Source organism: Rousettus aegyptiacus, unplaced genomic scaffold, assembly GCF_014176215.1.
Source record: "Rousettus aegyptiacus isolate mRouAeg1 unplaced genomic scaffold, mRouAeg1.p scaffold_m13_p_3, whole genome shotgun sequence".
In the NCBI taxonomy this organism is placed as follows: domain Eukaryota; kingdom Metazoa; phylum Chordata; class Mammalia; order Chiroptera; family Pteropodidae; genus Rousettus; species Rousettus aegyptiacus.
The window spans coordinates 19,041,274-19,065,166 of NW_023416306.1; the positions used below are offsets into that span (position 1 = coordinate 19,041,274).

At 36.7% G+C, this 23,893-nt stretch overlaps 1 protein-coding gene and 1 pseudogene across 10 annotated transcripts in view; one reads left to right on the top strand and one right to left on the bottom strand.

Annotated features, from left to right (window-relative positions):
* LPAR1 (lysophosphatidic acid receptor 1) overlaps positions 1-23,893 on the top strand; it is a 120,202-nt gene that overhangs the window by 94,871 nt on the left and 1,438 nt on the right. The gene's annotated exons all lie outside the window — the stretch shown is intronic.
* On the bottom strand, positions 2,197-2,310 carry LOC118600511 (annotated as a pseudogene).

The following is a 23,893-nucleotide window of genomic DNA, read 5'->3' on the forward strand; positions in this document are numbered from 1 at the left end:
TAGTCATGATCATAAAAGAGCAACAAAGATTAATTTATTTAAATGAAAGAAGATAAAGAAAAACTAAAAATCCTAAACACAGTAGATGAGGAGTACCGTTATACGGAGTTTAAAAACAATTCAAAGTATTCTGAGGACAATGTGTCTTAAACATAGGACCTAACAGTGTATGCACATCGTGTAGTTTGCGCAGAGACCACCCCTGGTCATTCCAATCACTGAATTCAGACTTTTATTTTTGACTTGTGAGATCTGTTTCCCTCAAGTTCCTTTGCAAGCCAGGTGATTAAAAATAAGAACAGACTCCATTTTTGAGGATGGGATTAGCACTTAAATTAGTCTGAAAAGGTAGAACATTCATTTTTAAGGAGAAGGAGAAGTGAAACACAGAAGCAGTATCTCAGTGGGAAAAAAAAAAAACACTACTCTTCTGAGTCTATAATGAGGATAATGAGGAAAAGAAGTGGGAAGAGAGAGAGGGAAGTCTGTATTAGGTATCTTCCTTTTAAGTATGAGAGTTCTGCCTCCTTGGGCCTGTCTGGAAAAGAAGAAAACCATGAGTTATTCTCTCAGCCAGCATTGTTCTAGATGTTTGGTAGAAACACATTAAAGACATTTGTATACTCAATGATAAGACAGTTAAAAGTTAGACAACTACATAAGAAGACGAAGAGACTTAGGTATGATTAGAATTGAGCTCGGGCTGGGAGTTTGTAAGTTCGTGAGTGTAGAGTTTGCTTTCCCCTGGGCAGAGGTCCCATTTGAGATGATGGCATCCTTTGTGGGCAAGAACCAAAGGGAAAAAAGCAATGGGGAACTCCTCCTTTTTGTCCATCTCAACAATAAAGGGCAGTGATACTTGTCAAGCTTGGACATGTCTCTTTAATACAATCTAATAACAACCAGCCTCCTATGGAGGAATAAAGCAGGTACTCAGCTGAACTTCTTAGCCATTCTCTCTACTTTCTGCACCTCACTCTCCTTCTGTGTTCTGCGAAATAGTCACTTTGGCCTTTGCAATCAATTCAAATGGATCCCCGCTGCCTAAGGACAGCTGACATTTCTTACTCTGATATTCTCATCCTTTCAAAATCATATTACAACCTGTTCTTCAGACTTATTTCACATAATTCCCCTTCACTTACTTCGTTCCATCCAAAAGGGGCCCATTATGCACCTATCTGCTGGTCTAGTCTAGTTATTATATACCTAAAGCTAAATATGGATTTACTTATTTAAAATGTGTGTGTGTGTGTGTGTGTGTCATGTTTCATTGCTACATTTGCAAAACTTGGACTTAGAGACTTAGAATCAAGTGTGTGTATGTGTGTGTGCATGTGCGTGTGTATGGCAACTTGGTGCTGATTTTCATTTCTTTTACAAACATTTCTGATTTGGCTCTAAGAGCAACTTATGATAGTGGTAAACACTACCTTTGCAAACCTGCAGTTAAAGTAATGGCTGCTCTGAAAGTCTATATTTTCCAAGTGGCATGGTCTGGTGGAAAAATGCTTTGAGTCAGATAGTTCAAGACTTTAAAATAAAGACAGACATCTATTATATGCCAGATGAATTTCTAGGTTCGAGAATACAGTGGAATATGTAGATTTGAACAGACTTCATTTTGAATGGTAGCTTGACAAATCAATTGAATTCAACTTTAGGCTCCTCATCTGGGAAATTGGACAACTGATCCTACGTAATACACTGTGTTGAAGAGTAAATGCAAAACGTCTACCATGGATCCTTGTCCAGTGCCTATTAACCTCCTTGCCTTGTTCCTGTGCAGACCTTCCCGAGGATAACTCAGTCCAGTTGAGGTCCGTCCTTTCACTCAGAGGGGCAATCCCAAGAGAGGCAAGATTAGCGTCCTATGCACTGAAGGGTGAGGAAGGAAGGACACAGTGTCCTGGTAACATTTAGAGTGGATGCTCTAGTCCTTTTCTCTGAACAGCTTCTGAATAATGAAAAAAAACTGATGTTGACATATTGTCTTCAGCAAGAGACATAAGCCTTGTATTTTAATAGTTGATTCAGATTTAGACTCAGACAGTTTCTATAGTTGATAAAATCCTGAATATTTATTTCATTATTTATTTTTATTTTTTATTTTTTTTTAGGCGAGGCAATCCTTGGTCGACCTCACAGATTGCAAGGATCTTGTCAGTTTACAATTCTTTATTTTTTTATTGTTTACGCCTACAGCACCTTCCCAGGTGGTCTCCCATCCAAGTACTAAGTAGGCCTGACCCTGCTTAGCTTCTGAGATCAGATGGGATCAGGCTTGTGCAGGGTGGCATGGCCATAGACAAAAGCCTGAATAAACACTAGCTCCATTAGGAAAATTTCAGTGCTCTCAGAATGCTGAATGTCTGAAATTGGGTTTTGTATAAAAGAAGTTCATTCAGTCTCTCATCTTCTTTCATATTTCATCTTCTTTCTTTGCTTTTAGAAGTAAAAACAGTTAAATAAGAACTCTGCATTCAGAAAAGCATCTTTGACCTCTATTCTATTTTTTTTTTTTTTTTTTTTGCAAACCGTCATTAAAAGACAAGAGTTTTCCTTTTTCGAAGTGTTATATTTTATCTCTGGTTCTGGGATTAGACATTTGCATCTATAAAGAAGTCAGAATTGCCTTTGAGGGAGGGAGATTCTTGGCACTTAACCGGGTTTCCCAGTTCCAAGGTTCTGTGGCATGTTCTGGTCACCTTCATGTGGGAGAGGTCACGGAGAAGGGGCCTCGCCTTATGGGTGGTCAGAAGTGGTGTGTGTGTGGAAAGACGTTGTGTTTTTCTTTCCGTTTTCTATTCAGAATTTAAAAGCTGTGATTTAACAGTTTTGTTTCTGCATTGCTTTTGTGCTTTGCTTTTTCCATCCATAACCCTCACCGACCCAAACTGCTTCTCATCTGTCCACTTCCTATCTCACTCTGGGTTTTCTGCCTCTGAGGTTTTCTTTAGACCAGGATAGTGTCTCCCCAGCCTTTTCTGCTCTCTCGTTGTCCCTTATACAAGGACCTAGACCTTTTGTATATTATCAAGGGTTTAATTTCAAATCCCAACTGAGAAACAGAAGGTAATGGGAATATGGGGAAGGTACAAAAAGAGATCAGGATCATACAAATCTTTACCACTCTGGTGTCTGCTCTGTAGTCCTCCTGTCCCTTCTAAAATGCAAACCAGAAGTCCCTTTGAACTTTTCCTGTGCATGGAGCACTCCCATTCTCCTGAAGGGACACTGGGCCCACCCGCCCTTTCCTTCAACAAGATTCTTCCCAGTACCCTAGGTTTCCCAGCACCCTGAGGAGCTATCTCTGAATTTACGAGGCACTCTGGGAAGTTGTACCCATGCGGCAGAGTTTCTAGTCCACAGAGGAAAAGGCATTCTTTTTCATTGTCCAGCTAACCTCATTACCTAATGAGTCTCTCTCCGAAAGGCTAGAATGTTCTATTCAATGTGTTTACTAAATATGTAGCCACTTAGATTGTATTCTACTTTATAGTTCCCTTTGGATTTCTTTCAAAGGTATTATGTGATAAGACATTGATTTATATAGGTATATCCTATTTTAAAACTTTAATAATTAAAAGTAAATTACCATAATTAAGATATTTCGATGGTAAAAATAGCCATCTAAATAGTTTATCAATATTTTATTAAGTTAATAAATCATTGTTAAATTATTTAAAATATCTTGAAATATTTTAAAATAATAAAAATATTCTAAAATAGCTTACTAAATTTTTCAAATTAATAATACTTTAATTCCTACTTTAAGTGGAAAATATTCTTAAAATATGCTTAAGAGAAAAACGAAAATGAGAAAAACACATCACTTACTTTCCAAGAACAAATAAACAAGGAGCAATTGATAGGAAGCTGAATTAATTGCATTGGACAAGAGCTTAGCCTTTATTGTAGTGTAATTTTCTTATGAACCCATTTTAGCTCTTTTATGAGACCAGAAAAGATGTGTGTGTGTGTGTGTGTGTGTGTGTGTGTGTGTGTGTGTGTGTGTAAGAAAATGGTAAGTCTTTTTTTGGTATGAAAACATTAGAACAACTGAATTGACATAAATCAGAAATCTCGTATATTCCTGGAATAGTTTTCAGAGCACAGTTTTCAGAGCACTTTTAGAGACATTTGAATCATAAGGAATAACATAGGATGGGGAGGAAGAATGCAGATCCATAATAATTTCTAGAATAATCAAATTTAAGCACCGTAAATGGACCAGGTTGTCTTACAGCCACTTCTATTTTAAAGATGTGAAAACCGAGGCCTAGTAGGTTTTGGTGATCTACAGCCCCAGTTACTGTCAGATCACGCTCTAGTTTAGATCCATCCCGGAGTAAGGTAGCTCCTACTCTAGCACTTTTCCCTAAATTACTTTATGCTTTTCTGTACATTTAGCCATCTAATATGCAGAATTCCCAAGTAAATATTTGGGGCTTTTAGGATTGCATCTTGATTTATTTACAGTGTTTTTGAGTATATCTCTTTGCGTTGTTTTCTCATTGGTTGTTCTGTGTTTTACAGTACACCTTTGTTGATTTATTACACTCCATTGATACCGGCATTTTACCACTTCGAAGTGTGGAAGCCTTACTTCCATTTAGGTCTCTTTACTTTCCCCACTTTTAAATCTCATTGTCTTGACTATCAGAAGGTGTTATGGTATCTGTTTCAATTATGTAATGTGTTCTATAAAAGTCATGAGAAAGATCATCTATTGTCAGTAGCCATATTTCTGTTTCTTTTGTTGCTCTTCCTTTTCTGATGCTCCAAGATTCTTTCTTTTATAATTTCCTTTCTGTTTGAAAAGCTTTTTAGTCAGTCATTAAAGTTAACTCTGCTAACAGCAAATTCTGTTAGTTTTCCTACATTTGAGGATATCTTTATTTTCTCTTAATTCCTGGATGATCGTTTTGCTGGATATGGAATTCGAAGATGACAGCCCTTTTTTTTCAGCACTTGGAAAATGTGCCACTTTCTTCTCCATGATTTTGGATGGGAACTTTGCTTTTATGTGAATGTCTCTTATTGGTAATGGGTAACTTCTTTCTGGATGTTGTCAAGATATTTCGTCTTTTTTGCTTCAGTTCTCAAAACTTAATTACGAAATGTCTTGCTGTGGATTTCTTTGGGTTTATCCTTTTTGAGTTATACAGTTTTTTGAATCTGTAGGTATATATACATATATATATATACACACACACATACATACACACACACATATATACATACACACATACATACACACATACATACATACATACATATAATTTGCCAGCTTTGGGAATTTGAAACAATTATTTCTTCTAACATTTTTTAAAACTTACTCTCTTTGTTTTCTTATTCTGGTACTCTGATGATATGTGATGAATGTTGGTCCTTTTGTTACTGTCTCACTGTCTCCGATGCTCTGTTTTTTCTTTTTTTTAAGTCTATTTCTCTCTGTTGTTCAGAATGAATAGATTCTATTGATTTATCTTCAGGCTCATTAATATCTGTCCTGTTGATATTGAACTCGCTATTTCTTTTTGCATATTTTTATAATTTTCACTTGATTATTTTTCATAACTTCTTTGCTGCTATGTTTCTGATTTTCATTTGTTCTAAAGAATTTGCAGTTGTATGTTAAAGCATTTTTATGGTTGTTGCTTTAAAATCATCATAAGTAATTCTAACATGATCCACCTTAGTGTTAGCATCAGTTCATTCTTTTTACTCAAATAGTAATTGTCTAGTTTTTGATATAATGGGTGAATTTTCATTGTATCCTAGACATTTTGGCCATTATATTAGGAGACTCAGGGTCTTATTTAAATGTTTCCTTTTAGCAGGTAGTTGTCCCATTTAAGTTTAGCACACAGATTCTATTCTAATTTTGTAGGCTGTGCTTCCAATAACACAGTTTCAGGGACTTTGTAGTGTTATTTTGGTCTGCCTGGTTTATCTGGGGCTGCTAGGGATCCCACTGGTCCCTGCTAGTGCTGCCTGAGGGGATGGATTAGTTTCCCTGGTACAGCTCTCTAGTGCCTTTGGTGAGGATGGGGGCAGGAATTCATTGGCCTGTGAGACCAGATAGGCTTTCTGGCACTCGTGCCATGATCCTCATTTCCTCCCACTTCCACCAGACTGCAGAGAAGGAGAACACTTCCCAGTGAGGCCATTTTTGAGTGTGTCAGGATCTCTTTTGTTGGTGCTGCCAGTTCCCTGTTACCTCTCACGGGAGGAAGGGAGTCTTAGGCCCGATGAGTAAGGAGAATGCTTTCCCTAGCCACTTACTGTCAGTGGAGTTCCCATCCATTCCCCTTGCCAGTGGAGCTGGCTAGCTTGATGTGTTGGTGGGACTCCCATTTGATCTGAGGAGGGAGTGAGCCTACCTGAGCTGCCTTCTATTGCAAGATTTGGAGTCTGGAAAATCTAGGCTTAGCTGCCTTCTTCTCTTAGGTTGTAGATTGCAGGACCAGTCAGTCCTGGGGTTTCTAACCAGTTCACCTTCCTCTTTCTGCATTTCAGAGTTCTCTTTGGTTTCCTCTTGTATCTTTTCTAGGGTTTGTATTTGTTCTTAGCTGGGAGGAGCAGGAGAAAGCAGTCTATATACTATCTTGTATGAGCCAGAAGTCTTGTTCAGGAGCTTTTAGGAGAGGAGAGTGAAAACCCTTAAAACTACCCATAATTGAAAAAATGAATTTGGTCAGTGGCTTTTTTTTTTTTTTAAACCAGAACACAATCTACCCTCTCTCTCTTCCCCCTCTTCTTCCTCTACCTTTATAAACATGCTGTCAGCATAGGCTTCTATGAATGGAAGTCCTATCCTTGAGAATGCAGAAGAGTTAAATTAAAGCCTCAGATTCGGTTTGCCACTTTTGTGGGAAAGTGAGTCAAGAAATACTCTATCCTTACGCCACTACTTCTCTCTCTACCTTCCTCCTAATTGCCTCCTGTCAACCTCACCAAGCTTAACTTCCAAAGACTGGGGAATGGGCTTTTAAAGACAATCAAATCTTGAACATAAAATTCAAAAGGGGAAGGAAAACTTAAGTGTAAATACTATATGGCTTTATTTACTCATCATCTCTTTCAGATACAGTTGAGCAGATGCAGGCTTTTACTCTAAAGAGCAGTTTATAGGGTCAGACTGAAGAAAAGAGTTTAAAAATTTTTTTTAAATGATAATTGGGTTTAATTAACTTGTCACTAATTGTTCTGTAACTGAAGATGCCCCAGTCCTTGGCACACATGAACAGAAATCTTAAAAAAAAAAAAAAAAAAAGGTACAGAGGAGTTACTGGTGAAGGTTTCAGATGAGGGTTCAAATAACCAAATACTCCTTTCGCTTTTAAGGGAAATGACAACAACAACAAAAATTAAAGGAAATATAAAGAAGTTGTAAATAGAACCACTGTAGTCTGAATGTGTTCCACCCAAATTCATATGCTGAAACTTAACCTCTGAGGTGATAGTATTAGGAGGTGTGACCTTGGGAGAGGTACTTAGATCATGAAGATGAAGCTCTCGTGAATGGCATTAGTGTCCTTATAAAAGAGACTAGAGTTCCCTAGCTCCTTCTGTCGTGAAAAGATACAACCAGAAGTTGTCAATCTGCACCCCAGAAGATGTCCTTCACTAAAACCTTATCATACCAGCACCCCGATCTTGGACTTCCAGTCTCTAGAACTATGAAACATAAATTGTTGTTTATAAGCCACCCATTCTGTGATATTTTGTTATAGCAACCCAAAAAGAACTATGACAATAACTGGAAACATTTACAAATGAAATTCTCAAATTCTAAGAAAAATCCAAAGATTAAGAAGTGAACAAATTTCCTCATTTGTTGGGTGTTAAAAATGTAAGTTTATACTAGTGATCTCAACAGGGTCGGGAGGCATGGGGTGAGTCATGAAAACTATAACATTAAAAGTCAAAAAACTTGATTCTGCCTTAGATAAATTTATGTGTAAATGGAAATGCTATAAAATGTTCTCAGGAAAATACTTGTAGCATAGAATAAAATCACGATTTTCTAGGGCTGGCAGGGGCGGGGGGCATCTATCTTAAATCATTTTAGGTGTGAATTATTTGTCACTTTAAATTTTTATTTTTTTACTGGAGTAGTGAGAAAATGGCCCACCGAGGAAATCCATTTCCTTCTCCCTGGAACATGTGAATATATCACCTTACATGGCAATAGGGACTTTGCAGATGTGATAAGTCAAGGACCTTGAGATGGGGAGATTTTGCTGAATTGTTGGCTTTAGAGGTGGAGGAAGGATCCATGGGCCAAGGAACACAGATGGCCTCTAAAAGTTGGAAAAATCATGGAAACGAGTTCTCCCCTAGAGCATCCAGAATGAAATACAGCTTTGTCAACTCTTCTGACTCTTAGAATTATAATAAATTTGTTATATTTTGAGCCACTAAATTTGTGACAATCTGTTTTGACAGCAATAGAAAACTAATACAAATACCTAGGTTATTTTTAAGGATGTTGCTGTTCACGTCATTTTCCTTTCTATATAAAAGTGTTATCTAGACCACTGATTCCCCTTGCCCCAACCCCCGAGGACATTTGGCAATGTCTGGAGACATTTTTGATTTTCATGATTAGGAGTACTACTGGCACCTGGCAGGTAAAGGGCAGGGATGCTGTTAAGCATCTAGGATGGAAATGCCATCCCACCCTCCCCCGCCCCACCTCCCACCACAAGAAAGCATCATCCTATCTAAAATGTCTTAGTGCCCAGGTTGAGAAATCCTAAACTAGGTTGATTTACATTTTTATTTTAATTTGTTTCAAGATAGTTTTTGGTTTTCTGTTTGATTTCCTATTTGATCCATTGCCTGTTTAGAAGCATGTTGTTTAATGTCCACAAATTTGTATTTTTCCATTTTTGCCCCTATAATTAATTGATTTCTGGTTTCATTCTATTGTGGTCAGAAAACATGCTTGATATATTTTCAATCTTGAATTTATCGAGGCTTGTTTCATGGCCTTCTTTGTGATCCGTCCTGGAAAATGTTTCATGTGCACATGAGAAAAAGTGTTAAACCAGCAGTTTGGGGATGAAATATCTGTAAATGTCTGTCAAGCCAAACTGGTCTTCACTGCTGTTATGTCCTTATTAATTTTCTGTCTGGATGATCTATCCATTGACATAAGTAGTATAGTAAAGTCTCCAACTATTATAGTATACTGTTAATTTCTGCCTTTATGTTCATTAACATTTGTTTTACATGTTTAAGTGGTCCTATGTTGGATGTGTAGATATTTACAATTGTTATATCCTCCTCTTGGATATGACCTTTAAAGTTATGTAATATCCTTCTTTGTCTCCTTTTACATTCTGTTTTGAAGTCTGCTTTGTCCAATATCAGAGTACTGCTACCCCAGCTTTCTTTTTATTCCTATTTTCATGGAATATCATTCTTTATCCCTTTGCTTTCAGTCCATGTGTGTCTTTTGATCTGAAGTGACTCTCTTGTAAGCAGCATATTGATGAGTTGTTTTTTAACCATATGGTTTCACTTATTTGTGGAATCTAAAAACAAAACAAAACAAAACAGACTCATAGAAACAGTGACCAGAGGGATGATTACCAGTGGAGAGGAGAGTGGGGGATGGGTGAAAAGGGGAAGAGGAATGTAGTAAATAGCATTGTGATACATTTGCACGGTGACAGATGATCACTAGAATCAGGGACGATCACATTGTAAGGTATAAAAATGTCGAATCACTATATTGTATATCTGAAACTAATACAACCAATGTAAGATTACATACTATACTTAAATTAAAAATGATTTTTAAGAAGTGCCAAATTGCATTAATTCTCCAACATCATAGTTCTGCAATTCTGCAGCTACTAGGCAAAGTCAAACAGACGGTTTTTCTTTTTTAATTCCTGAAAGCACAAGTAGAACTGGAAAAAAAGAATTTGGTCCAGAAATTTTGGTGTAGATTGCCTAGAAATGTAAGCAAAATGTTGTTTTAGGACATTTTTTCTCCTCTGAGGATAGAGCTATGGTTTTCATTGGACTCTCAAAGGGGTAAAATTCACAAAAATGATTAAGAACTCCCAGATTTTTTAACTTCTGAAATATATATCTGAAGGCCAGTGAGAATAGGACTTGCCTAAGACTATGAGTTTAAGTAAGATTTCTTGAATCCTATGTTTCCTCATGAAATGTTTTCTTCTTCCAAAAATGCCATGATTTAGAATTTTATGTAACCCCTATGAAATAATCCCAAAGTGATAAAAATTCAACATCAGTGGTGTAGAGATGATATCATTGACAAGAATAGTGTGGATATCTTCTTAGTTAAAAAACAAAAAACCGAAGAGCTCATTTTAGTCCATATCCAGTTCTTTTTCTTTCTGCTTGTCCTCAGTGTTCTCCCCATCTTTCCAGAATTAATTCTCTGGTATTCTTTTTTGTTCTCCCTTGTGTCTTCTTATCCTCAAAGAAAGTGTGGTGGGAATGTTCTTATTTGAGGAACACAGGTAAAAAAAAAAAAGAAAGAAAAGCTAAGTGATATTCCCTTATCAGATAAACCAATGGCACACATGCACAGCTTTCTCCCTGTACGATCTGTTTATAGTTTTTCTAAGTACCAAAGCATGTTGTATTTTTTATTAAAGACATTTATTATAATTGACTCATTTGAATTAAAGTTGAAAGAGCTACAGTGAGGCCTGTCGTCTACCTTGTTTTTGCTTCTGATCACAGTACTTTTTTGAACCAGGTATCTATTTCAGAGGACACACATTATTCCCTTTTCTGTACCCATTTCCCTCATTATTTATTTTATTTTATTTTTATTATTTCTGTGCCCCCACCTCCCTCCCCTTTGGCAACCATCGGATTATGTTCTATTTCTATGGGTCTGTTTCTGTTTTGTTTTGGTTTCTTTAGATTCCACATATGAGTTAAATCATGCGGTATTTATCTTTCACTGTCTGACTTACTTCACTTAGTGTAATACTCTCTAGGTCCTCTGTTGATCTATAGGAGCTTTGTCAATATGCTAAGAGGGTTGGGAGATGGGAAGGCAGGATGCAGAAAAACAAATTTCCTACCTAAACATATTCATATATGTTACTGATCCTCACCCCCAACTTTTAAGCTATAAGTATATTGTATATTCGTTAAATGTTCATGCGCTACTTGATTTTTTCAGAAGTCTTCGATCTAGCAACCTCACTGTTATTATCCTATTATCATAATAGTTCTGTCTTATTGGAAGTTTTCAGTTGTATACTATTCCATCTTATACTATCCATGTTATTATACTATTCTTGGTGATTCTTCACCTTTTTTTTTTTTTTTTAAGCTACTTAGGTATAGATTACTTTCCACATTGGACCATGGAAAACAATGGGGAATAAAAGAAATCGAATACTAAAGAACAAACTACAGAATTAGTTGTCACTTAGTAATTAGACTAAGGAACTAAATTTCACATTCTGAGATGCCTTGTAAATGTTTCAAGTGTGGGTTGCCCCTGATAAATTCAACGAGGCATTATAAAAGATAATGTAAAGATGCATTTAAAAGATATAATTGTACCTTAAAACTTAACATAGTTAAAATAAAAAGACCACAGAAGACTGGAAGAAATAGCACATGTCTGAAAAATAAAAGTTTATTAAGTTTAGTATTTTTGAAAAATGAGAGCCCTAGAAAGTATCAGCAGAGCTTAAAATGTTAAGTAGTATTAAGACTAAATTACAAATTAGACTTGAAACTCTTCATTCACATCATATCCCTGGATTAAATTGAGAAATTCCATTTCTCTCTCCACTCTAAACTGGAAGCAGACATTGAGCTTGGAGCTGAAGGTAGGCAAATGAATCCACACAGCTTGTATCTTCCTTAACAAACAGTTTTCTGTCTGTAAGCTTGATCTGATTAAGACCTTTGATTAAGAACTCTGCACGAAACGGGCAGTTGCATAAATGTGGCAAGAGAAGCAATAGAAATGTCCAGCACAATCCTAAAGTTCCCTTCCCATTCCTTACAAAGAATATGTGGAGCCACTCTTAACTTTGTTTGGTTCTGTGTTGTTGCTCCTCTGTTTCTTAGGAAAATTATTTTTTCGTTTTATCTCTCTGTGTGTGTGTGTGTGTGTGTGTGTGTGTGTGTGTGTGTGTGTGTTTTCCTCTTTAGCCAAAACTAGGCTGTGATGGAATTTTCTCAGCACTGGCTCTTTCCCAGCGGCCCGTTTTCAAGAGGGTGGGGCCCAGGCCCAGTCCCACAGAGGTGGCTGGAATGCATCCAGTGCCGATCACCCCCACTCGATCACCCCACCGTGGTGCTTACGCTACCTGATGAGTCCCCGCCGTCCCCACCTAAGCTGTAACCTGTGAAAACCAGAAATGCAAGGCCTGCGTCCACTCCCTGAAGAAGTTTCCTGGCTGCCTTATCTGTTGTCCTCAGACATCTCAGCTGGGTCAGTCCCTGTCATTAAAAACAAGTCAGTCTCATCCAGTTTCTTCACTCTGGAGATCTGGTCTCTGCCTTAGGTCCTGGCCGGGGCAACTCAGTCTTGATTGTGGGGCACACCCTGCCAAGTGGCCAGGCCTCGCATCTGTGCTAGAGAAACTTCCAGCAAGCTGCCCAGAAACTCCACCGACTCTGCCCGGGCTGTGGGCAGCTGCCCCTGCACCGCAGCTCCGAGCATGCTCACAGTACAGCATCACCACTCCGCTGTGGCCCGGCTCTCCAAAGCCAGAAGGCTTTCATCCTTTTTCAGAATGCCAGAGCAGCATGTAACAGGCCGAAGTAGTCCGTCACTCTTTAAAAAGCATTTCCCCACCGCCTGAAGCATAGTAAAATCAAGGATTATTTAAACTTTTATTAATTTCTCTGTTACCTCAAATCTTTTTTAAAGATGAGATAGGGTCTAAAAGTAAGAAACTAAAAGAAAACGCTGTTTTTTACTCAAAGCAGAAAGGAGGCGGACCCTGAAATTGGAGAGCTCATCGAGAAATGCTGGTGGATACCTTCAGGAGTTTCTCACGCTGAAGGATGGCCTGGCCTGGTGGGCACTCTGAGGCGAGGGCAATGGCAAGAAGTACAGCATCCCAGTTTGCCATCTCTCTGTTGGGAGACCCCATAACAGTTCACCCCAAATATCCACATTTCTTTTTAGATTTATTCCTTGGGCTTTTCCTGAAGGAGGACAGAGGCAAAAACATAGGGAGCCTATGAGGTGACCCTATGCTCATTCAGTCCTTACAATAGTGCTAAAAATAGATTATATCCCCATTTGACAGAAAAGAAGATCGAGGCTCAACAAAATTGAATAACTTGTCCAATGTCAGTCAACTAGAATGGGAAAGAAACAGTATGTGTCCTACCTCAGGTCTATCTCTTTTCTCCTATAAAATATGAATATGTAGCCTTAAAGTCCTCCAGATCATAAAGCCTGGATGATTAAAACAAGTGTTATCTTCCAGGAACCTCGGTCGGTCTTTCTCCCCACCAGCTAGCCTTTTGAGTGGTCATGAGAGTAATACCTGAATATTGTCATATATGTCTTCATTTTTTTTAAGTGAAACATGCTCTTTATTTAAAAACTGAAAATTAAAACAATGTTTACATTAAAATTTAAAGTCTACACACCTAGTCCCGTCCTGGTAACACCCGGTGTATGTCCTTCTAGATTTTTTGTAATGCATGTAAAATATATACACATGTAAGTACCTATAGCGATTTTATAACCAATGGGGAATTATGCCTGCTGTAACTTTACAGAGTTAATGTAATTTGCTTATCTTCCCATGTGGGTAAATATAGTAATGTCAGTCTGTGTGATGGCTGCTTTACTACTCCACTTCTTTATAATATTGATGGACGTTTAAATATACAGTTTTCCACCATTACAAATACTGCTTTATCGAACATTCTGTGTTTATAATTTTATTTGCTGCTTTAAGGATTTCTGAATGATACATTTCTAAAGGTGGAATTGTTAAAAGAGGACTTTTAAATTTAGATGTCGTCAAATTGCTTCCAAAAAGATTGTCAAACGACTCTTCTAGCAGCAGTATATGGGTGTGTCCATTGATTTATTACTCATTCTTTCATTAATAGGATTTGAAATCTTCCCCGATCTGCTAGCTATTCTTTTTAAGATACGGATATCATATCTAGTACGGACAAACTTTAGTTCTAAAGCCAGAAGGGCTTGCCAACATTTCATTCCTGGATCAAAATTCTGAACTATCCAGCCACAGACATTGCTAGACACCCAGAGGCCTCCCCAGCACACAGCCTGCACCACTAAGCATGCTGCTTGGTTTTGAGCAGGCCAGACGCTCGCTTCCTACCAATAGATGGGAAGAAGACATTGAAGGTGATTGGTGCTAGTCTTGATGAGTCTCTTCTCAATCTCCATCTCTCTCCCTCTCCCTCTCCCTCTCCCCCTCCCTCTTGCCCTCTCCCTCTCTCTTTCCCTCTCCCTCCCTCCCCCCTCCCTTTCACCTTTCTCCTCTTCCCCTCTTGTTGAAGTATAATTGACAAATAACAAACTGCACATATTTAAGGTGTACAATTCACATATAATTGGCGATAATCAGTTTCCGATGTAGCATTCTAAAAATATTCTCTCTGTATATGAGCATATATGTATGTGGGGGTTATATACGTACACATACGGTATAGACCTTAACTTTCTTCTTAACCAACTTGATTGTTAATGAAAGCTTCGCAAAACATAGTAGTTCATACCTGTGGCCACTTTTCTCTTAATCCCTTCACAGCAAACTGCCTAAAAGTGTTGTGTATACTTGCAGAATCCAATTTCTCTCCTGTTTACTCTTGAATCTACCCAGTGAGGCTTCCGTTCCCAAGACCCAGTGAACTGTCATCAGTGACCTCCTTGTCCTTTATTTCAGTTGCTTACAGGTTTCCTTGATTCCTCTCTCTCCCCAGCATCCAGTCTAGTAGCAAATCATATCAGCTTTACTATCCACATATATCTGTGATCACCACCTTCCCATCTTCAAGGCCACCATTATCTCTTCTCTGGATTACTTTATGAGCCCCTTACTTCTCCTTACAGCCGCACTTGCTCTCCCACAGTCCCCAAATACTTTGCTTTCTAAAAGATATTGTACTTGTTTATTGTGTTAGTTGTCTTTCATACCCCTCTGGAACTTGAACTCATAAGGGGAGAGATTTTCTCCTGTTTGATTCACTGTGGTATCTCCAAGACCCAGAATAGCACCTGGCATATAGTGCACACTCATGTATTTAGACAGAAAAAAAAAAAAAGTTAGTAGACTATAAGGACAATAATTCAGCTCCTGACAGTTGCTAAGAATTTGTCATTTTTGCTTTTAAAAGCTGTGTATGCCTGATTATTATGATAATGATACAACTAGTTAAATATTACATTATCTAATAAAAATGAGTGCAACAAGAAAATAATTTGGGGAGAAATCTAAGGTGTGAATGTTTTGTTAAATATTCAATGAAGGCAAGTTACCAAAAAAAAAAAAAAAAAGCTTTAAATTTGCTGTAAGAACAACTGTAAATTTGGAGAACACCACACACACACACACACACACACACACACACACACGTGAGCAAGGTATTTGTACTCACATTGCATTACGAGAATTTTAAGTTTCAACTCTACCTTCTGGGAGCTAGTTTGGAAGTCCTGTGTGTGGCTTTGCTTGGAAGATCTTGCAGAAGTCCAGTTAGCAGACCCATATTCAAATGTAAATAAAGCCTTAGCTCGGTATTAAAGGATTGGCAAATGAAAACAAATTGGTATTTTAAATTCAAATAAAGTATTTGGGGTATCATTTTTCTAATTTCACTTTCTAAATATTTTTAAAGTTAATTGATTATTAGCTCTAGTTAGGGCTTATTATAGTACATCTGCATTTGTTTCTGTTTGTAGCTCTTTTTACTTGACAGTATATCTTGGAGATCATTTTGTATCGGTAAGGATAGAATATCTTAATAACTTTAAAAAGTTGAATAGGATTTCGCTTTATGAATCCAATGTAATTTACTTCTGTACTTATGGTTATGTAGATTATTTACAATTTTTAAAAATAAAATACCATAAAGAAAAATATGCTGGCTGTGTTTGAATATATCTATAGGATAAATCCCCAGAAATGATATTATTGCAGTTTATTTCAATGGCTTTAGAGCTGATTGACTTTGTTCAGGATTTATGTGTTAGAATTTGATTTGTAATATTTGGTCTTAGTTTTGTTAGTTTTGAGCAACTAATATTTTAATCTGAACTTATAGTTAAAAGTTGAAATTCATGTAGAAAAATATGTTTGTGATTTTGAATCTGGAACTCTTTAGCCTAAATACCTACTTCCCAATTGAATAATTGTTTTTATGACTTTATTTAAAAACTTTTTTATAGAAGTTTTTAATCACACAGCTATCATATTATAGCAGAACAGGCTCTACCTCTCTCCTGCTCTGCCAAGAATCTATGCTTCATAAATATCAATCCAGAACATCTGGCAACTGTGGGAGGAATCGCCTCAAAAAGAATGTCATATTTACAATTTCTGCCATTCTCCTTTTCATCTTTCAGCCCTTTAAAATAGATATAATTTTTATAAACATTTTAAGTTGCAGGAGTATTTCACAAATTTTTCTGAATTTGCTTTTGGATTAAATTAAATTTTTTTTCTCAATTATTTCTAGTAAGAAAATATAAATGAAATTTCCATTATGTTTCTTTGTCCTTGAAGTTCGCCTCCTGAGTAATATGTATCTTGTTGCTCCAGGCCGGTCGTTCATGAACTGCAAAGAATGAAATCCACAGGGTTCTGTCATCGGTTACGTTCTGTGAGCATTTTCAGCTGGACTGAGTGCTCATTTAAGTTTATATCATTGTGGGATAGTCTTAATTTATAGTGGAAAAATTAAATATGTTGCAAAACCCCTTATAAATTCCCTGTTTATATTGAATTTTTGCTAGGGAAAAATTCTGGGGGTGGGAGATTTTATTTATCCTTTTAAAGGGATAAATATTATTCAAATCACCTTGGTAACAGCTGGACCACAGTCATGCAATAAGTTTAGTATCACTTTCTGAATTAGTTGGTGTTGGTATGAAGTTGACAACATTGATTTTCTGTGAGATTTAATTAAGAGTTATCATTTTTAAAATAAGGAGGAAAATTTGCATTTTAGAAAAGTTGTAATCTATCACTAGGTTTAGGAAGCAAACAGATTTGACTGTTCTGAGAATGGTGAATTATTTTCTATGTGAATAATATATAAATAGCATTATCCTTTTGGTTTGGATCTTATAGTCTACTGCATGTGAAAGAAAAATCTCATTGTCTTTTTTTTAAGACACTAAAATGCAGTGACTTCTGAATGTGTGGGTGAGTATGATAAATATGTTTATATACATATATGTTATATATACATTTATATAGCGTATATACATGTGTATATGTGTGCATATATATGTATACAGATTTATTTTTCATAAGTTTAAAATACATCTTTTTGAAAATGGTAAGGGCTTATAAGAAAATGCTCTAGTACACATTTCAAGTAGCCCTGTTTTTTAGTTCACTCAAAGACAGAACTGGGTAGAAATCATAAAATATGTTTAGGGAGGAAGAGTAGAGGCAGTGACCCATCTTAACATGGCTTAATATGTTTTGATTTTGTTGAAAGTAAATTTCAAGCATTTCCTGTTTTGTATGCTCACAGAGACCTCAGGGGTCATATACTACCACAGGAGAACATTAGCCACTATTGAAATATGTGTGTGCGCGCGTGCGTGTGTGTGTGTGTGTGTGTGTGTAAGGACATGTGTTTGAAAGGACATACAACTCAGTGCATCTTTAGTTTGCTAGCTGTCTCTTGATTTCTTAGAATTTGGAGCTAATGAGATGGCCATGCTACGTCTATATTATTTGAGCATTATTACAACTTCACTTTCTCTGTTCATAGATAAGAACTTTTCAGAGGAACGCTCCTCTCCTTGTGTGACTGTCTAATATAACATTTTGTCTACTCATTAGAGGATATCTGTGGATGTTTTAGGGATAGGAAGAAGCTGGCTTTGGTGGCAGTTCACTGTCCTGTCTTCTCTGGGAGTCTCCTCTTCAAGAAAGTCTCCTGCAAAATGGGCAGACGTTCTCAGAAACATGGCACCCCACCCATGCATTTGTATGAAATGTAGCATCTTATGTGGAAATAGAGGTGTCATGTAGGCAACACAAACAGCTTTAAGTAAATGATAACTAATATCCTTACAGATTTACGAGGATATTATGTTGATTAAATTAGGATACATTGCTATATAAAAACACCAATCAGAATAAAAATGGTTTCCTAAAAAGAAAAAATCTGATTACCTAATCCTTTTACCCATCACTAGTATACAATCTGTGTTAATTTATATGTAATCAGAAAAAAGACACAAATTTAGAATTAAAAAAGCAACATTTAAAAAGTGCAAAATCAGATACTAAAATGTCTCTGGACTACAGAAGTATAAGTGACTTTTTAAATTTACTGTTTACATTTTTTATATTTTCCAAACTTTCTATAGGAAAAACGGCATAATAATTCAAGGACTTAGTTTTGTACCATAATTTAGATATCAATCACTGAAAATAACTGATAGATACCGTTGCAGGAGGAAAAATTAAATTAATGAGAATTATTCTTTTCATTCTCTCATAAATTATCAATGTTCCTTTTAAATAAACTATTACAAATTACTAGAACATAAATATATGAAAACAGTGCATCAATTTGAGTCCCTACAAAAAATACAGGAATGACATTGGGGAAAAAATCTATGAATATTCAAACTTAATATTATATGTAGCTACTGATTATGCTGATAAATTATTAGAACTGTACTTTATGTTTTAAAAAATGATAAGAGATTATATGCTGGTTTGTAGGCTATATTCTGTCTCCCCACTCTGATAACTAGAGCGTGGATATGAGACTTAAACATAGTCAAATGCTCCTGCATGAAACTTTGAATCTTGAGGTATTAACACAAAGATCTATTGGGTCAATTAGTGATTTTTTCTAGGCAGCTACTGATTAAGGCAATATTATGGGTCTGAAACTTACATACACCCAGGAATGTTAAAAAGAGAATATAATGAATGTACCACTGTGCTTTGGAGATCTGTGTATTGCTAATGCCCTTCTCTAAAAGATAAATGTTGCTGTCGGGAGTGGGTAATAGAAATACTAGAGTACATCACACAATGAATGAAATCATGAAACTTTAAATGTATGAAACATTTACTATGACCATGAAATAGTGGAAGTGTTGGGTACTAAACTAAATGAGGTAAAATTCGTACTTTAAGATATAAATAATTTATTATGGCACTGTCTCAGTTGCATTAATTTTATACTCTCAATGTTCTAGAAAATACTTTATTATTAGGTTACTCTTTTAGAGTAACCATTTCAGCGACCCCTTAACTGCTTAACTAGGAATAAGCTTTTTATCCGTAGTTTATTATCTAACATCGCCTCTTTTAAGATATATAATTTAGGATTTCCTAGGTAGTCAAGTCTTATATGTGTGGTTTAATAGCAAAAATCACAATATAACTACAGAAATGAACTAAAATTAGGTTAGATTCTTGGACACCAAGATGTAGCCTTGAAGGAATACACAATTTACAAAAGTAGTTTATGTATTTGAAAGCTTATTTTCCCCCTTTGATCTCTACTCCAAGACTCTAAGATAGGGAAGACTGTTTCTGCGATTTCATTTAAGAAACAAAAACAGTGAGGCCCAAGGAGTGATTAACTTGGACACAGCTGTGGTGTAGAATTGATTTACCTTAACTTGTTTTAGATCTGTGGGATGTCTGATTTTTTTTTTTCTTTTTTCTTTTTTGTAAAAACACAAATTTGCCAGCCAGACTGGAAATGCTTTCTGTTTTTTTCATCAGAAATCTTGGGCTCTCTCCCTAGAGGTCTTCTCTGTCAAAGTCACTTTTTCTCTTTAACTTTGATTCTTATGTTCCATATGTAAGCAAAATATAACTAGTTAGGAAAAAAAAGTCACTCTAGAAAAAAAGACTCTAATTGTGAGAACAGATGGTAAGCATTGTTCAGCTGATGGGGTTGTGTAGATGTGAGGGAAGGTGTGGTAATATGATCTGGTTCTGCAGCTGTGACCTGTTTTTCCAAAACAGCCTCCTTCCTCCCTGCTTTTTGCATCTACATTCCAGCACCTCTCCTTCCATCTTTGTGGGCATTGGGGCTCTCACAGATGGATTTGACAGATGTATAAGAAAGGAATGAAGCTTGCTCTAGAAAGAGCAACTTCTGCTACTTATTGCAACCCACGGATATTTTTTGAGTGTCCTCCCCAGATGACCTGTAATGTTGGCAAATCATGCAGAATGTAACCACTCTTGTTTAGCACAGTAAGACAGTCTCCCAAGATTCAAATTGCCGTCAGCCCATCATGATATCTCTAAGACATCTCCATCTGAAGTCTTGTGGGCACCTCAAGCTAAAGATATATGAAATCGAGGTCATCATCTCTGTTCTCACCTCCCCTCAGAAAACACCAGGCTACCCGCTCTCCTGTTTTCTCCTTCAGTGAAATATAGCACCTTCCTTCCTTCACCCAAATAGAAAATCCAGGAGTCATTGTAGACTCTTTTTTTTTGTTTATCTATTTCATGCAATTCATCTAAATACTTTCCTAATTCTTCAGTACTTCTCTTTCCTCATTATCACTGCCCCAGATGAGGCTCTCATTATTTCTCCTCTGGAATTTGGAAACATCTGATGTTTTCGCCTTTATTTTTATCCAGATCATTTTGTTCTACCACAGTTACAGTGTTGTATATTAAATGAGATCAACCAACGAGGCCAATGAAACTAAAATCTCAGGAGGGGAGGGGTAGATGAAAATCATCATTTCTTTTAAGCTGTGCAAACTATTGTAGTATGTGACAAGGATTGAGAATCAATGCTGGACTAGAAAAATTTCAAATGTCTTAGCCAGACCGTCTACAAGGTTTTCATGACCATGGACATCGTGTCTGCTGCCATATCTGCTTCTGAATTTACCATAAGTAACTATAAACTACTTGTGCTTTCCTTACTTTCATGCTGTTGCATTCTGTTCCTTGTTTTTTTTGCCTTGGGTCACGGGGATTCATTCATTGGAAATGTTTTGGAGATAACAAGCTACCTAAAGCATTGTCACTACAGAGTACCATATTATTTTATTCATCATCTTGGTAGGTATTGAGTTCACCAATGAGAACCTCTAAAGTGATTGGGGCTTCCGTGCCTCCCTGTGTTTCTTCTCTTTTTCTTATTGTTATCCTCCTCACATCCAACTGCAAGTCCTAGGAATCTCATCATTAGGATGATATCATCTCAGAGCTTTTTGAAATTCCAGGTCTTTGAGGTTCAAAATGCGCTCCTGTGTTCATCCCTGGAGGAAATCTGCCCTGGTAACTGTGCTACTGTCTGCACAGATTACACTGCCCACCACCCACACTAGGCAGTGTGGTCACGTAGGTGTGCAGTGTGTAGAGGGCTTTTACATGTTGTATCTCAGTTTGAGCCTTACCATACCCTATGGAGTAGGCAGGGCGTTATTACTTTTTCCATTTTGCAAACGTGATGATGGAGGTTCTTTTTACTATTATCAATATGACTTATAGGTATAGGTATGCACTTGAGTCTGTATAGATTGTGTTGATGGGGTCCGCTATGTACATCTTAAATTCTATGGTTAGCTATTTACCACTGAAGGGGCTTAGGTGTAGTTTTTCTTTTTTGGAGCTTGTTGGTTAATCCATAACTTGAACAAACTAATTTCATAATATTCGCTCACTGTTGTGTAGAAGCCTAATTACCTTGGAATTTTCCAGGCCCCATTTTCTACTTATGTAGTCCATCATCTTTTGGTCATTTTGGTCCATGGCACTACTATTAGAGAGAAGGGAAGGAAGAAGGGAAAACTGTATGATTGGTTTTAGATATTAATTTTTGAGGCCTGTATTGTGAGTTCCTTAAATTATTCCATCAAGCCTTGAAGATCCAAATGCAGTTTTGAGACTGTGTGGTATAGCCTGATCATAGTACTAAAAACAGTTCTTTTGGTGAAGAAAGGAAGAAGGCTTTGAGTTCCTCAATGAAGTGTCCTCGTACAGTAGCCGTGGTGTTCCTACTTCCTGTCTCTAATGTCATAAGGCCCCTTGCATTTTTTGGTCTTTTAAAAGTTAGGCTCATTGGACTAGCTTCTGAGCCTCTGACTTTTACTGAAAAAATTTTGTTCTTTTTTCAATTTAAAAATTGGAAGAAATTATAAACAACAAATGACTTTTTTTTTTTTCTGTCACTTTTGAATAGTCATGCAGCTTGTACAAGTCCATGAGAATAAGAATGCTCCCTTCTGCTGCCTGGAAGGGGCAAAAGATCATTTTATTTAAAATAAATCTGTTGAGATGCATGTTGCTGGTATCTAATCAAGTTCTGAATTTGGGTTCAATTAGAGCTTTGATAAAAGGAAAGGGAAAGGAAACTTGGAAGAATGCTCTGCCATTCATGAAGGGCCTGCATGTTTTTAGTTTCCAAGCAAATGGAATAATGGGACCATGCATTTTCCATCCAAGCATTTTCCACCCTGAGAATAATTCCCTTCCTGGCTTCTCAATGAATAATGTATTATTTCTGAAACTCAAGAGACATTCCTTTGATTTTCCTTTATGTTTAGCTTTCTGAGTGATTTTCAAGCAAGGAAATTCAAGGACATGGAATAAGAGCTTTATTAACATTTTTACTTGAAGTTCAAATAGCTTCTTGACTATTATCTCTTGATATTTGAAATGTTTTTTTTTCCTCTATAAAAAAAATCTAAGGTATTGTGTTTATTAGAAAATGAAGCACCTTGGATAGTCTTCAAAGTGAACAGCAGTTTAAAACCAATACACATTTGTGTTTCAGAACAAGGAGCTTTATGGGGGTATTTTTCTCCTTTCTTTATTTTTATTTTCCTGCTGAAAAGGTTCAAAAAAAGAAAAAGAAAAAAGAAAGAAAGAAGGAAGGAAAGAAAGAAAGCTCACATTCAAAACTGGGCTGTTTGGAGACTGAATCTTGTTTGTTTACATTTTGCGAAACTCATTCCGAGGCTAGCTAGTCCAGATCCACCACCTTAGTCCAAGCCTGTGTCTTCCTAGGCTAGTGTCAGTTAATCTAAAGATTCAAATGCTCTTCTGGGATCATGTCTATTCACTGTCCGCTTATTGTATAGCCTAATTATACGTACGAGGTGAGATGTAATGGGACATGATGGTGCCCACCAGTTCTATTGGCTCATGCTCTCTTAGCCAGAAATCCCATATCATCCTGTGGTAACATGGTGGTAGCTTTTAATGTTATTTCACAACATTCATTTACTCTGGGAGACAAGCGAGTGATTTTAGGAACTAAATAAACTAGATTAAAAATATATTTCCATTCCTTTTATAGTTACAGCATAATCTTAGTAGTTGGGGAAGAAGAACAAAATTCATCTAAATTAGTAAAACATCTAAAGCATCAACTTTGGTTTAAAATATTTAATTATTTCAAGAAGTGGGAGTATAACACAGTATTTTCTGGCACATGGACTCTGGAGCCAAGCCTCTAAGAGCAGAAACTCTGGCGTTTACCTCCTGTCTGCCACTTTCCAGTAACATGGCCTTGGGCAAGTTATTTAACTTTTCTGGGCCTCAGAGTTTCTTCAACTGCATGATGGGATAATAGTTTCTATCTCATATAGCTATTAAATGAGTTAATATTTGTAAAGCAAAAAGAAAAAGACCATTTAAAGAATGTTGAATAAAAACAAAAGTAAACATACATCTTATTGTTG